Genomic DNA, 13,271 nt, shown 5'->3' on the forward strand with positions numbered 1-13,271 from the left:
TTGACAGATAATCACTGAAGTTTAAAGCCATTACTCACTATTTTCAGATCCTTTAATTCTTGAAATATTTGTAATTAGTGATTTTGTTTTCAGCATCCCAGAGGAGTTAAAAATGGTTCACATTTGTGTAGTATTCTCTCTGACAACTTTTTGTAGAAATTTGCTTACTTGTACCATGAATGAGAATCTTGCCGAAAAGAACTGAACCTGAAAGGCAAGTGTGCTCTGTGTGCATTCATAAAGCATTAACTTGGGAGCTCAAAGTATGGTAGAGCTCCAAACTGATTTTGTTTATTCTGACTGTAGTGTAGTATTTGTATTTCTAAGCATTTTTGTCAAGCCTATGTTAGCACAGCTACAACAGCATCTTAAGCGAAGTAACAATGTACTAATATGGCAAATTTAGGCCTTTCATCATTTTCTACTGTTAATCTTTCTAGAAAAGATATTAACTCCATCTCTGATTGGAATAAATGTATCAAGTTGTTCTTTAAAACGTCTTTCAGGAGGAGATGAAAAGCCTATTTGAATGTAAAAGTCTACGTGGTTTCAAGCTAGACCTCACTTACACTTCTGTGTCAGGCAACTCCTAAAAGATATCCACTTGTCACTGGAGCAACTAACAGAGAGATAAAAGCATCCTTAACATCTTTCCAAAAGAATGCTATAAGCAGTCTGACTGCTTGCAACTCTCTGGTTAAGAGTGACACAGAAGTATAAACACATTTGTTCTGCACACCACAAGGTTCCATTAGTGAGCTTTGGTTGCTCTCAGGTATCTCAGACTGTGTCTGGTTTGATGCCTCAGGCATCAGAGAACTGCATCTGATTTCTGTGACCAAAGGGTGTGGGAAAATTACAATGCAGTCAATTAAACCAAACCTTGTTCTGTAACCTGAGCATAAATTTGCTTCTTGGAGCATATCTGAGCAGTTTAATTCTAGAACATGGATTTGCTGAAAATTGTTTTCCATTTTCCTCCTTTTATAATTCAGACTCTTCACATATCTTCTGGTTTGGAGTCTGCATATCAGATGGCATCAATATTGACCTTACAAATGAACCAAAAGAAAATCTTTCCAAGTAAAAATAAAATCCATTCCAAGGATTTTGACCCCTACAATGAAATGCTACTGTGGAGATTTTAGTGTCAGCTGTTGCCTGGCCTCTTTTTAAAGGTTATGAAATACTGATCTAAAGTCCCAACTGATCAAGATACTTGTCTGGGATGCAAAAGACAAGAACTTGGACCCAGGATTCCTCCACTGTAGGGAAAGCTTGGAGCTGTCAATCACATCTAGCAAGTAGAAGGTTTTGAAGTAGGACTGTCAGGGGCCTTACAGCAAAGTAGGAAATTCAAGTTGGAAGTCAGACAATTTGCAGAAAGAACAGGAAGAATTCCCATCCTGTTGCAGTAAGCCTGTTGCATGAGGCACCCCCCATGGTTTTGCATGCCAAATTTCTAGCATGATACCCTACTGAGCTGTGTTAGCACCCTGGTGATAGCTGGTTACTTATCACTAAAACAGAACAAAAAAACAACACAAGCAGCATTTGCAAAGTAATGCAGTCATGGTCTTTTAAATGGGGTAGGGGTCTGAACTGTCCTGCTGTCTTTGCAGTTGTCACAGTGTTGCCCAACACGTCACTGTGTTCTTCTCCCGCGCCTGTGTCTAATGCTGCAAGAAGATAAAGCTATAGTGGTGTAGCGTGCCAGTGATGAGAGCACTTAAAAGTCCCATTCTATGAGAGAGAGAGAGGAAAAAAAACTTTGGGGATTCTCCACAGATGACAGAAAGAACAGTTTAAGACAAAAATGTCTTCTTGTGTAGTATCAACTAACTTAGACCTTTAATGGTTAAAATGAGGTAGTTGTATTTATTAAAACAAAGGGTCATGGAAGGAACTTTATAAGTGTTTGAGGCCAAGAAGTATCATCCTACTCTGTGTTTAACACAAAGACATTCTTCACAGGTTAATTATTTACTTTTTGGACTTTGAGTTAATAGCTACTTTGAAGGACACTATTATGAATGGAGAAAAATACTTTGTAATATTAAAAGATGGAGATTTACAAGGAAAGCATCAAGCATCTCACTTCAGCATAGACATTAGTACAAGTAAAACCCTAGATCCAAACAAGAATGTTTTTTCTTGTCTAGCATAATTCCAAAGATACATTTCTGATAACTACCTTTGACCTGTCCACTTGGAGATCTCAAATGAATATTTCATGACAATCAACAGAGCAGGAAGTCTGGGACTATATAGGGTCATCAGTTCAAAAGGATGTGGCGCCGCTTTTAGTTCAAGGCTCATAGATAGGGATGCATTACTTAGTATCCCGGTTCCTGCTAAGAGGAATGTCAAGTTCAATTTCAGTATGACAAGACAACCGGCAACCTTTCCAATTCAAGGGACAAGTCTGGAATCTCACTAAACAAACCTTGAATTTCCCAAAGACAGAGAACCTAACATATCATAAAACATTAGGTCTTTTGTAAGCTGGACTCACATCAGCTGGAACCCAAACCATGTGAACGTTTTCTCCTCCCAAGACAGAACAAGAGAATATGACCTTGAGCTGCACCAGGGAAGGTTTAGCTTGGACATTAGAATCATAGAATCAACCAGGTTGGAAGAGACCTCCAAGATCAGCCAGGCCAACCTAGCACCCAGCCCTAGCCAGGCAACTGGACCATGATACTTAGTGCCTCATCCAGGCTTTTCTTCAACACCTCCAGGGACAGTGACTCCACCACCTCCCTGGGCAGCCCATTCCAATGCCAGTCACTCTCTCTGTGAAGAAGTTCCTCCTAAGATCCAGCCTATACTTCCCCCGATACAACTTGAGACTGAAAGGGTTGTCAGGTACTGAAACAGACTGTCCAGGGAGGTGGTGGAATCATTATCCCTCATTGTTTAAAAGCCATGTAGATGTGGTGTTTGAGGACACAGCTTAGAGGTGGACTTGGTAGAGTAGGGTTAATGGTTGCACTTGATGATCTTGAAGGTCTTTTTAAACCTAAATGATTCAGGCTAATTTCTGTAATTTATTTCCTATTTGCAATGCAGAAGACTGTTACAGAGTGCATCATTCTCCTGCATTAGACCGTGCTGCAGACAGTGCTCCACTCTCTGGATTGACAGAGAGGCAAGAAATCAGAGAACGCAAGAACACAGGGTAAAGGCATGGAATCTCTCTGCACAAAAGCAGCTGAACTAGCACAGCCAGCTCCAACCTGGATGTATCAAATCTATCTGGATTTGCTCTGAATTCTGGCAAGTCCTTTGGTTACGATTCCATGTTCCCCAAGTTTGAAATTTCTGGTCACTGAAAGGCAACTTTGGACCAGTACTGCTCCATTTGATCTATCAGGCCTAACTGGACCTGAGCAGCTTTGCACAGTCTGGATGCAGATTTGCATCCAGTTTATCATTCAGGGGTTTAACAAAGCTGAGTGAGCCACTGCTGAATCTTGTCAGGTACTCAGCACTCCATCACTCAGGCATGGTTTTTGAGGCCCCAGATATCCAGCCCTTTAAAGGACAGGACAATGAGCCATTTATTTTGTTCTGGTTTGAAATCCTCTATTAATGCTGTAATTGTTACTTGCCCAGCCAAATGAGACTGTGACTGTTATAAGTCACCGTCTCAGAAGCCCGGGGTTTAATACTTCATATAAATTCTGGCACCACTCAATTTCCTCAAAAACATGTTCTCAGAGTTGACTGAAATTCCAGGGGGGGAAGTGTATCCATATATTAATGGGATGTGGGAAATACCAGCTCTGCTTCTAACCAAGTTCCTTCAAGCAGATGTATAATTTTTCTCATTAGCAATCTGAAGAGGGATACATTTTCCTTTGCAGATGCAAATGTAACATTTGTACGGATCAGTAAATACTTTCCCACTGCAATGTAAACAGGTTGGGCCCTTTGAGCCTGCCATGAATTTCAGTGATAATTATGCAAATACCAAAGGAAAGCACTTTCTTAAATATTCATGGGGGAGTATTTATGTTGCAATTATTATAGCAAGAGACATAAGGTTCAGAGTGCAGTGACCATAAAATGTCTATGACAGCTTTATTCTGTATGAGCTATAAAGGAAAACCCACTGCCATCCTTCATAGTTGTGGCCACAGTAATTATTACAAATAGTTTTGTTATTCTACCTCCAGGGCTATGGCTGTGCAGCCTGTCCAACAGCTAAGTATGTACTGCCATGGAGAATGCCAGGACACATCACCATGTCACCACCACTGTATGAGTGCAGGATTGCTTGAGGATATGCTGTTGTAATCTGAAGGAAAAGACATTATCTGTGATAACAGCATCTTGCCACTTCAAAGCACTCAGGAAAATTCTTGTTTCATTTCTATGGCTGCAGCACTGGCTGTCCTCAAAGGAATTTCATATCAAAAGGCCAGCGACACACTGGTAATAAACTTCACATAGTCTAAGTGTTAGAAGTGTAACAATTTTGTTCTTGCAATAGTAAACCTTTTAGAATCAGCCTTTCGGATGGGCATCTAAAAGACAGGTGTAGATTCGTATTGGATGCAGCATCCAATGGCCTGAGATAGATTGTATGGTCCTGCTTTGGCAGGGGGGTTGGACTCAGTGATCTCTTTGGGTCCCTTCCAACCTCTAATATCCTGTGATCCACCACTCCTGCCTCTGCACTGTGGAGAAACTCAGTTTCAGACTATCTTCTGCTGGCAATATCCAGGGATACTCAAGAATTCCATTCATTTCCTTGTGGCAAGGGAGCCTGGGCAGAACAAAGGATTCCTGGCATTTCAACAGTTAAAAAATAGAACTTCTGGACTGGACACATTTTTTGTTTCAAGGGAAAGCCTGTCTCTAGGTAGTAAAGAGTGCCCCATGGCACAGTGAGAAATAAAACACACAAAGAACACCATCTGCACTATCCTGAGGTGGTGCTCTGAAGTAGCAATGAACTCATTTCTTCTCACATAACTCAACTGGGTCTTCCAGTTCAGTGTCCCACTCATAAGGAGGGCACAGCTTTTGCAGAGAGTCCAGAGGGAAGCCACAAAGATGATGCAAAGACTGGAACACTTCTACTATGAGGGAGCTGGGGTTGTTCAGCCTAGAGGGACCTTATAGTTGCCTTCCAGTACCTGAAGGGATCCTACAGGAAAGGCTGGAGAGGGACTTTTCATAAAGGTGTTAGCATCAGGACAAGGGGGAATGGTTTTAAGCTGAGGGAGAGTAGGTTTAGGCTGGATCTTAGGAAGAAGCTCTTCAATATGAGGGTGGAGAGACTCTGGAACAGGCTGCTCAGGGAAGTTGTGGCATCTGTTACCTGGAGGTGCTCAAGCACAGTTTTGATGAGGCCTTGAGCAGACAAATACAGCTGAAAGGCATCACTGCCTGTGGCTGTGAGGTTGGAGTAGATCATCTCAAAGATCACTTCCAACCTAGGCCACTCTGATATGATTCTATGATCATTTTTTAGCAAGAATAAATCTTGAAGGCTAAGAGAACTCCTCAGGAATACACCCAAATGAGTTGGCCTACAACTAACACCCACTGAAGTTTTCCAATCAAGAGCATCATAGAAACTGCCTGTTTGTAAACTTTGCTGCAAGAATTGAACGTTTTTCTAATTATTCAAACTTTTAAATATTTTCAAAGCCTAACTAGACTTCAATAAGGTCTCCTCTAGAGGTCCCTTCCAACACATTAACATTCTGTGATTCTGGTTTTGGGCCAGAGGTTAAGATATATAATAAGAAAAAAAAACCTCACTAAGGTAAAACTCATTGGAATCACAGAACATGAAATAAAGCAAACAAAAGAAGGGATAATGTTAAAATAGTCCATTCATCCCAGTTTGGGGAGACTTTACAGAGCCTTAAAGATAAAATACCTGTAAGTCCTAGTCCAGTTTCTCCACATATGCTCATCTGACAGATTTCCATGGAAACTTTTGACATGATTAAAGTCCTGCAATGCTGTGCTCTCCAATTTGTCCAAGCTCAAAGAAGATCTATGACTGATCAGCTCCTATAACTGATATAACTCAAGAGAGATGTTGAGGTGCTGGAAGATGTCCAGAGAAGGGCGACAAAGCTGGTGAGGGGCCTGGAACACAAACCCTATGAGGAGAGGCTGAGGGAGCTGGGGGTGTTTAGCCTGGAGAAGAGGAGGCTCAGGGGGGACCTCATTGCTGTCTACAACTGTCTGAAGGGAGGTTGTAGCCAGGTGGGGATTGGTCTCTCCTATCAGGCAACCAGCAACAGAACCAAGGGACACAGTCTCAAGTTGTGCTGGGGGAAGTCTAGGCTGGATGTGAGGAGGAAGTTCTTGCCAGAGAGAGTGATTGGCATTGGAATGGGCTGCCCAGGGAGGTGGTGGAGTCACCGTCCCTGGAGGTGTTGAAGCAAAGCCTGGCTGAGGCACTTAGTGCCACGGTCTAGTTGACTGGCTAGGGCTGGGTGCTAGGTTGGCCTGGATGATCTTGGAGGTCTCTTCCAACCTGGTTCATTCTATGATACCTTTTGTAGGTTCACCCATCACTTTAGCCTTAAGAATAGAGAAGGATTTCCCTAACCATCCATTCACAGCCATTGGAACTTTCCATACATTCAGCAATAGAAGGTATCAATCACATTTTGAGATATGTGGAGTTGATGATCTAAATCTTGAGGCCATCAAGATATTGCCATTTATTAGGTAAAGATAAGGCTTCATTGCATTTTGATTAGAGGTGTGCTTGATATGGTGGTGGTGTTACAGATTTATCACTGCAATATCTAAGAGATTAAGATGACAGTCATAAAATCTGCATAGTTATATGTTGAGACTTTTTCCAGACTAAACTATAAGCACAATTTTGGGCAAAGTGGAGTAATGGTATATGAGGAGTTAGGAGCTGCTGCTTCCAGAGGGGAGATGGTAAATAGGACTTTCCTGTTAGAGGCAGGTGATGATCCCACTGATTTTTAGCACCACATCAAAGAAGTTTCAGTGAAGAATCTATACCTCTTCCTTTGAAATCAAACATCTGTGTTAGCTTCTGTTCTGATTGACAGCTCTGCACTACAACTGAACTTTAGGATTAGTGCTTGTGATAAATCTTTTACTTCCTTGGTATCTCAAGTGACATAACAGTTGCAGGATCTAACCCATCCTTACTGCAGTCACAAGACCAAAACATATGCTCACATATAAAATGTCCTTAACCTAATCATGTGCACTTCTTGCAGGTGCCTTTTGGACAAAAATAATTGACATTCATAGATTTTGTGGCATAAAATGCATTTATCTATTTTGCTGTGCTGTGGCACTTCAGAAGAAAGGGAGTTAGTCTCAGGGAAAATCATTAAAATCTCAGAAAGAGATAACAATAGAACTTTGTTTTCTTTTCTGCAAGCATCTTCAAGGTTAGAATGAGCATGTGGCACAGGTGGTAAATGAAGGTTTCTGCCCACACTGTAGGAAAAGGACTTTGCCTCCAGGAACATAACAAGCATATGCTGATACCAATTCTTTCAGAAACACAAATCCTGCTCTTATTGACATGAGAGAACCCTGCTGTTGCTAAAACATTTTGCTCAGAAGTCGCAAAACCAAAGCAGAGCATCAGTATTTGATTTTCAAAGCATCACTGTTCTTCCAGGAGGAGAGAAACAGGTGCTGAAACAAAGGCATTGGTTGCAGACTGAATGAAACTGGGCTTGATTATTGCAGCTTGTGAAAGACTTCTGATGAGGAAAAGTGAAAAAGTAGGACAGAAGAGAGAACTGACACTAATGACATCATTAGTAGGGACTGTTTAAACATTTGACTGCACAGATTGAGTATAACCCAAAAACCACTTCAGATGTTTGGAATCCAGTACTGGGAAAATGGGATATTTTAGTGATATAAATAGTAAAATGAGAAGAAAGAGTCTGAAGAATGCAAAAAGTCAAGGAAATTCAACATCAGCTGTACTGATAGTCCTTATTTCCCAGCTGTTGCACCCAAAGCTGTATTTATTCTGCAGTGCCAAAGCAAAAGCAGATGTGGCAATTTATAGATCTTCAAAGATTCATAAGGCTACAGGATCACAGAATATTAGGGGTTAGAAGGGACCTCCAGAAATTGAGGCCAACTCATCTGCCAGAGCAGGACCATAATCTAGTGCAGGTCACACAGGAACACACACAGACAGGTCTTGAAAATCTCTAGAGAAGTAGATTCCACAACCTCCCTGGTGAGCCTGTTTCAGTGCTCCATGACCCTTACAGTAAAGAAGTTCTTCCTCACGTTGAAATTGAACTTTCTGTGCTATAGTTTATGTTCATTGCCCCTTGTCTTTTCACAGGGCAGAAGTGAGAAGAGGCTGTCCCTTCCTTCTTGACACTCAGCCCTCAGATATTTGCATACATTTATCAAATTCCCTCAGATTCTCTAGGCACTGTTAGAAACACTAAAACTTGCCTGCACGCCCCTGTCCTGACCCACAGTGGCCATTTCAATGCCCTGCAAGAAAAAAAAAGTCACTTCTGCACCTCTGTGTTCAGGTCCTGTATGTATTAACAGGCACTGGCCAATCTCACCTGGGACATCCATCCACATCCCTACCTATTGGGGCTCTATTTAGGATCAGGGTGGACTTTTACTCCCTTCCTCAGGCTCTGGCACAGCCTCATGCCCTCATGCTGTGGCTAGAGCCCATCTCTGCCTCACCACTGTAAGCACCCATGTGGTGCCCTGGTGTAATGTTGGAAACCTCTCTTTTAAGGGTGGAGACTTTCTTCTAGGGCTGACAGGTTTTTAGTGCTATAACCAGAAAGTCTGCAGCTTTGAGGAAAGTTAGTTTTCACTTTGACAACAAAAAAAGAGGCTACTCTGAAGTACAAAACAGCAGCCAAAGAAATTATTAAGGTTTGGTGAAAAAGTGACAGTCCTGAAACATACCAAATTTACTTTTGTGGCCATGCAAAATTTTGCAAAACCTTCTCTTAGAGATGGAGGCTGTCAGGAAGGGAGAATATTAATCTCTAACCTGGTATGCTCCTAGAGTGAAGAAATATTTTCAGCTATATTTGCTGCAGTCAAACTCCAAGGCTGTATACTCTTAGGTTCTGTTTTATTGTATGATATAACATTTTATTGTGTTGCCTTCGGTTAACACTACTGAAGAATTTGGAGTTGTCCTTGGTTTGTTTGCATAAAAATATCTAATCTCATCAAAGCCTTCATATGCTGAGCTGTACACTACTAGTAATGGCTGGGACACCTGATGATGTTGCCACATCTCTACAGGGGAAAGAAGCAGTACTTCAAGTCACATGTTTGTACCAGTCTTACAAGTGGCTCAGAAGATGTTGGCTCCTCTGTTTACAACATCAAATGGAGTTCTCATACACTGTTTTCCAGAACTTAGGCAGTGAAGGGATTGGGCAGAAGTTAAATACTGATCTAGAAACTTCTTGGTCACTACAACTGATGTAACATCTATCATGTAGCCAGACATAGCAATAACAGGAGGATGTCTTGGAGGAGCATTGGATTAGATTTTGATAAAGAGGTTCCTGTACTCAGGTGTCCTGAATTGTGAATGTTTCTTTCATTACATAGTTATGGCAATCTGATTTCTTTGTTTTGCTCTGAAACTTGCCAAATACGAAAATAAAGCACTATACTAATCATCATTAGTAAAACTTTATAAAAAGTGATGTGTCAAGTAGCTTCACTGTTTTTTTTAAAGCAAAACAAGGGGCCTCATGTTGTCCCTATGAAATGCACATTGCTTTGCCATCACGGCACTCTTTCCTCTCTTTTTCTCCACTCATTGCTCATTTAGTATCATATCAGTTGGTCAATGTGCATTTGAATCTTTCTTCATTCAACATCCTTCCTCACACAGTAAAATTTAATCTACTTATGATATTTCTGAACTGCTAACCCTGATGACGAGCATAATTGCCAGCTTGGAGCCAAATATTTCACAGCAGGACAAGTTGTACTACCTGCTCTGTAGTCTGATATGAAAAGCCTGCAGCCCTTTCCTGTAAATTCCTCCCTGCAGCTTTATCATTTTACCCCGTGCCATGCAGGAACCAACACTAACAAAAGTACTGTAGACGTGTGCTTGGAGAAGTGCTTCTAAGCATCTCCACTAAGCACCTCTCTTCTGCAGGTGCTCCCTTCTGAAAGCTCTTTGAAAGAAACATTAACATTGGCTCCTGGAAGATATCAAGAATGTCAAAATTATGACCTTGACAAGAAGTACTACACAGTTATGTTGTTGACCAGGATTCAAAGACTCTGCAAAGACAGTAATAGATTTGAGGAGAACAACTTCAGGTGAGATGAGACAGCAGCTGACACAAGTGTCCCTCTCACTGTTTTGGGAAAATTATTGCAACAGGAATAGTGTGAGCAAAGTGTGAACACATCCTAGAAAGAAGCAATTCTCTTTGATGACACCAGGCTAAGCATGAAGGACCTGAAGAGATACATTTTTGAGTGCCTGGATATTGTCTTGTGAATGACTCCTGTTTGCATCAGCACTTTGAGAATTTTAAAGGAGTAGGTTCCTTTTTCATTCCAGAGGAGTAATTTACAGATTTCCAGCACATACAGTAATCAAATGTTGAAGACTGGCTCTAAAACCAGCCAGGTTGTAAAAAGAAATAGTAGAGTTTACTTCATTAAAAGTACATTTCAAAACAATCTGAGGTGTTAACAATATGAAACATCTAACTTCAGAACAGGATAGCAGGAGAACATCATTCTGCTGTTTACAGGAGCAGAGGGAGGTCATTTGGATGCAATAAGGGTCTGTCCTTTTAGCCTATTGGTTGCATTTTTAACAACACCAGTCACTGAAGGATGCACCTAAATCAATGCTGTATGCTGGATCATCTCCCAAACATAACAGCATGAGAAACTTAGGGCCTTGTTCTTATGACTTTGAGGTTATTCAGCTGAAGGTTGCTTACTTTAAAATCTTTCTGTGGTAATAACCATTCATATTCTCACATTCCATATGTGAGAACACTAATGCTCCCTCTGAGTAATTTGACAACTGTTAAAGCCACTCCTGACAAAAGAATAAAGTCCAATTGCAAGTAATAAGATAGAATTTCAAAACATATTGGTGAATCCTGAGTCAACTATTAACCTGCTTAACCAGAAGACTAATTGCAGTACTATAGTACAGAAATCCCTCTAAAATAATTAATACCCATTTTTCCTTTAAGCACAATGCTGTTCTTAGAGCCAATAGCTGTGGCCCCCTATACTCAAAGTACTGCAAATGTATTAGCAGAAATCTAAAACAGAGCAGTACCTTTTGTAGCCAGGCATATTATTTCAGGTTTCCTCACTGTCACCTTCACAGAGCTGCAAAAAGTCCTATGTTCTGCGCTTCAGGAGTGCTACATCCAGGTGTTCTCAGGACAGCGTACATGGGAGGTAACACTGCCTGATTCTTCCACTCCATCCTGAGTGGCTGGCCAACAAAGGAGAGGGAAGAGAATTAGCTTCACAGAGAAGCTAATGTGAAGAAAGGTGAACAATGCTAAAGTGGGAGGAAATAGTTTTTTTTTTCTCTACACCTGTTCCTGATTGGTGTGTGAGTCAAACATCTGTTCCTGATTATAAATGAGCAATGAAATTGCCACAGGGTAAGACAATGGAGGCTTGTCCTCATGAGGATACCAGAGGTACCTTTTCAAAACAGACAACCCATGAAAGTAAAATGCATTTCTGCTTGATAGAACAGGAAGGTAAGTCAGAATCTGATATAAAAATCCCTCAGATACACTTTTCCACTACTGCTGGATCACTTAGCTCACAACTTTTGGAACTGGATGGTCACACATAAAAGCAACCACACAGCTTTGAGGGCAGGCATAAATACAGGACAGCTCCTGGGTGCTCTCCTGTTGATGGGAGATGAGCATGAGAGGCTTCATGTGTGATGTTAGCACAAGGGAATTGAACCTGGAGTGTTATTCATCTGTTACTGAGTCACGTAGGTGCCAGAAATAAAGCACAAGGAAAAAATATATACCAACCAGGTTTCCTCAGTAACTGCCCATCCAGGTAAATGTTTCTATATATTAATCCTCCAGAGCAGCTCTATCTCACTCAGTCATCAGGCCATCATCTTAGAAAGCAAGTTCCTTTAGCCACAACCTCCTTTGACCACTCTCTTCTCAGCCCTTTTATTCAGAGCAGTTCAGGCAGATTCTTCTGCTCCCTGGTCATTGCCTGGCTTCACCTCTTGCTTTCTGGGTGAGGTTGTAAATCCCAGCAGATCAAGGGATTTGGAACTGTATTTAAGAGACTAGTTCACGCTGCTCCCAAGGGGGAGGCAGCTTTAGTGATTTGCTGCATAAAAGCACTTTCTTTCCCTTGTTGCAGTGATTTTTTCCATTCTTACAGCTGCATATGCATGCTAGAAAACACACAAGAAACTGAAATGTAGACTTATTCCCTGGCAAAGGAGTTGATGGGTGAGAGTCTAAACTGACCCCAAAAGAGGAGTGCAAAGGCTCTTGAGGAGGCACTGTAGTTAGTGCATCAGAAATGAATCATAGTAGAAATTATGGTCTACCTGAATTGAGCTCCTAGGGACTTAGCAGCCAAAATGGCCAGACAGCATCCCACCTGGCTGCTCAGAGGGCCTGTGCTCCAGGGCTGAATGTGGGATCAGCCCCAGTCAGGAGAATCACTCTAATCCCTGCTGTGCTGGGTGCTCTGCCCTGAGTGAGGTTGCAGGATTAGTGCTGAATTCTATTTCCTGGTGGAATGACCAAGCCAGATATCAGAGTCCTCCTCTGAGCCCTGCACTTACAGTTATCAGATAAGAGGCAGTAATAGGCCATACAAAGATTTTACTTGGACACCTGCATGCCTTGAAGCAACTTGACAACTTTCCTATCTGCAGGACTTTTCCACTACTTTGCAGGAGACACAAAGTCCTGAGTTCTGCTGTACTGCAAGGAAGGGCTGGCACAAGCTCAGCACAGACACCCAGCTCATTGTGACGATGGCAATAAGCCAAATGATCAGGCAAGCATAGCCAGAACTCATCTGTTTCTTAAAATGGGGCTGTATTTCTGCCTGCAAGTCAAGATATAGCCAAACATTAGTTTTGATAGGATCCCAGAAGCATAGAGTTGCAGCATGTAATACCTAAAAGCTTTCAGGATAGCCTTGGAAAGAGAGGCTGACATTTTACTATTTTTCTTGCTTGTTTTTTCTTCACAAAAAAAAAACCCAAAAATTAAAAT

This window comes from Pogoniulus pusillus, chromosome 9 (assembly GCF_015220805.1).
Source record: "Pogoniulus pusillus isolate bPogPus1 chromosome 9, bPogPus1.pri, whole genome shotgun sequence".
In the NCBI taxonomy this organism is placed as follows: domain Eukaryota; kingdom Metazoa; phylum Chordata; class Aves; order Piciformes; family Lybiidae; genus Pogoniulus; species Pogoniulus pusillus.